Here is a 3287-nt window from a genome sequence, read left to right on the forward strand (position 1 = left end):
TTCAGACAATGACCCGAGCCCGCAGCCCGCAGCCTGAAACTGAAACTGAAACAGCAACAAAAACAAAAACAAAAACCGGCTGCGTTATTTGATTGTCAAGGCTGCGGGAGAGCCTACTAAAAATGGTGACGCCCCCTCACGCACACAGTGCGTGTGTGTGTGCGTGTGTGTGTGTGTGTGTGTGTGCGTGTGTGTGTATCTGACAAAACATTTAGAATTGTGCGTGGAGCATTGAACTTGCGCAAGTTGATTCAACTTTTTGGTCAATGATGCAGTGCGTGCACAGACACAGATACACAGATACACACACACAGAGCAGGTCGTGCAGATACATTGAACCATGCGCCTAGTCGCCGAGTTGACTTAACGGTGCTTTCTTTTATAAATTTTAATTAATTTTTATGCTTCATGCAAATTCGCAAATTCGCAAGCTTGTTAAAATACCAAATTATAGCGCTGCAAACAAGTATGATAGATAGATGGACGGATAGATAGATAGATAGATAGATGTGTGTGGATACATACACAGATAGATACACAGATAGATACGCTCACATACTTGCAGATTGATGGCCCACTCACAGAAACAGAGCAACTACAACTACAACAACAAGAACAACAACAACTACAACAAGATCAAAAGCAGCAATGCTGGCCAAATTAATAATAACAAGCAGAGTAACTTGGCCAGTCCAATGAACCAAAAAAGGTCAAATATTCGCTGGCATTTTTCTTGGTGATTTTTTGTTGTTGTTGTCTTGGTGATTTTTTGTTGTTGTTTTTGTTCCTTTTTGATTTATATTACTATTATTATTATCAGCAGTTTTATTATAATTATAATTCGCTTGAGTTGCTTTCTTTTTCGACGTACTGCTTTGATTTTGGTATGGAGTGCCTCGCTTCTCTTACCTCTTTCTCCCTCTCTCTCCCTCTCTTTCCCTCTTTTATCAATTATCGTACATTTATTCAGCTTAAATGTTGCCAACATGTTTAAGCAAAATTAATACAATTGGCAACAGAATGAAAGATTTGATGTCTTCCATTTTACGGACTGTGAAAGTTTTGATTAATAACAATAACAATAATAATATCTGGCAATGAAAAGAACCACCAATGCTATCCATCAGTGCACTTGAGCTTTTGATAAGTTTAAGCTTTAAGTGTTCTTGGCGCCGATGTCGTCACACAGCAGTCGTGGCCGAGCGGTTAAGGCGTCTGACTAGAAATCAGATTCCCTCTGGGAGCGTAGGTTCGAATCCTGCCGACTGCGCAATATCTAAAATTGCTTTTTTTTCAATTTATTTTTGAAATATTCATTTTTTTTAACAGGCAGAGCGAAGCACCTCTGACCCCATAAAGTATATAAATATATTATTGATCAGCAGCAGCAACAAAAGCTGACTTGATCTAGCCATGTCCGTCTGTCTTTTTCTATGCTAATCAGATCCTTAATCTGAAAATGATCTTGTTTTTGCTGCAGGTATCATTGAGATATAGCTGCCATAGGAACGATCGGTAGACCGATAAGTTCTTGCATGAAAACCCCATTTTATTTACCAACCTAACTCATCAGTCATGCTCATATCATTTCGACAAAAAACTATCAACATCGGCCGATTTTATCAAATAGTTATATTTTTGAGTAAGAGTATATAATCGACCTAAGATGGCCGTTCGTTGTTTTTATATTATTATTATAGTTTTGTTTACATTGTGATACAATTATTGATGTTAATTTGAGTGGTGTTTTTATATTTTCCCACTTTTTTTTGTGGCTTTCATCTAACCGAATTGCCTATGCGAATTCTGGCTACAAAATATTGCGAAACATTTTGTAATTAACCTTAAATTGATTGAATTTTAAACGCGCTTACGATGGGCCTTTGGCTGGCGGTTCACAGAGCCACGGGTGGCCCACCACAGCCAATGGACTTTCTTTCATTTTGGCTGGCCATTAGATTAATCATTGGGCCAGCTCGGGTGCGCCGCGGGCCAGTTTGGGGGGTACTTCGACCGAAATTTATATAATAATCTGTAACGCTGAGATACATTTGGCCACAGATGCTACAATTGGCGCATTGACCCCACACAAACAAACAACTCAAACAAAAAAATCATATAAAACAAGACAAGCGCCAAAGCGCCGCTGAGATGCAAAGTGACTGATAGACAGCGAAAAAAAAGTCGACAACGACAAACTTGTGCAAAAAACCAAAAACAAAAAAAAAACAGAAAACAAAAAATCAAAAAATCAAACGACAGAAATCAGAGCAACGCATAAAATGTAAAATTTGCAAAACAGCGCTAAATGGGCATTGTTAGAGCGGCGAGTATCTCTTGGCTAAACAATTCTGTAAGCAAGAGCGAGAGAGGGGGGAGGGGGTAGGGGGGTGGGGTTGTTGGGGAGGCAATCGGGAATTTGGCGAGCCAAAAAGCGGCCTCGGCTAACGACCGCGCCGAGAGATCAGTGCGAAAAATACTTTGACCCAAATTCGATCTTTAAACGCGCTTCGCCGTCGCCGTCGCCTCCTCCTTCAGCTACAACAGCACCGCCGCCGCCCCCGCCCCCACGTGCTTGTTGATTAATTGACTTGCGCATCTCGTAGATACACACGGCAACAACATTCGCACTTGGATCGCTTGGATTGGCCAAGAAGCAACAACAGCTGTGCGTGGCTCCTGTCGCTAATTGAGGAAATCGAATGTTAAATTATGTGGCCAGCCAGCAAATTCGCCAGCTGTGACGCATGCGGCCAAAAGCAACGCAAAACGACAAACAATATAAAAATAAAGAAATTTATGCGAGCGGCGTGTATCTGTATCTAATAGATACCACTCAGATACACTCCGATAGAGTCACACACAAAAATTCACACGAAGCGTCGCATTTTCGAATCTTTTTTTCTTTTTTTCTTTTTTCTTTTTTTTGTTGACCTGTTTGCCGTTTGGTGTCATCTCCTCGAATGGTTGTCGTTGTTGTTGTTTTCTTTTTTATTTGTTTCATTTAAGTTGCATTTAATATATTTTTTTTTGTTTTCTGTTTTTTTTTTTGTCGAAATCGTTTTGCAATTTTCAGTTTGGCACCGCAATAAATTTTCGCCCCGCGTTTCAGCATGGAAAGAAAGAGTAGAAAAAGGTGTTGAAATTTTGAACGCCGCTCAGGTTTACAACGGTTCTCCGCGATTGTGTTTTATTTGGGCAATGAACTGAGTACCGCTCTCCAGATACCTGGAAATTGGCTCCAATTTGAGTCGCCACACATTGCCAAATCGCTGTTTGACAAATGT

General features: G+C 40.4%; 1 non-coding gene across 1 annotated transcript; it reads left to right on the plus strand.

Annotated features, from left to right (window-relative positions):
• Positions 1-1188: 1188 nt before the first annotated feature.
• Trnas-aga lies at positions 1189-1270 on the plus strand. Its single transcript has one exon. It is a non-coding gene; the product is annotated as a tRNA-Ser (tRNA).
• The last annotated feature ends 2017 nt before the right edge of the window (positions 1271-3287 follow it).

Source organism: Drosophila grimshawi, unplaced genomic scaffold (genome assembly GCF_018153295.1).
Source record: "Drosophila grimshawi isolate 15287-2541.00 unplaced genomic scaffold, ASM1815329v1 contig_848, whole genome shotgun sequence".
NCBI lineage: Eukaryota > Metazoa > Arthropoda > Insecta > Diptera > Drosophilidae > Drosophila > Drosophila grimshawi.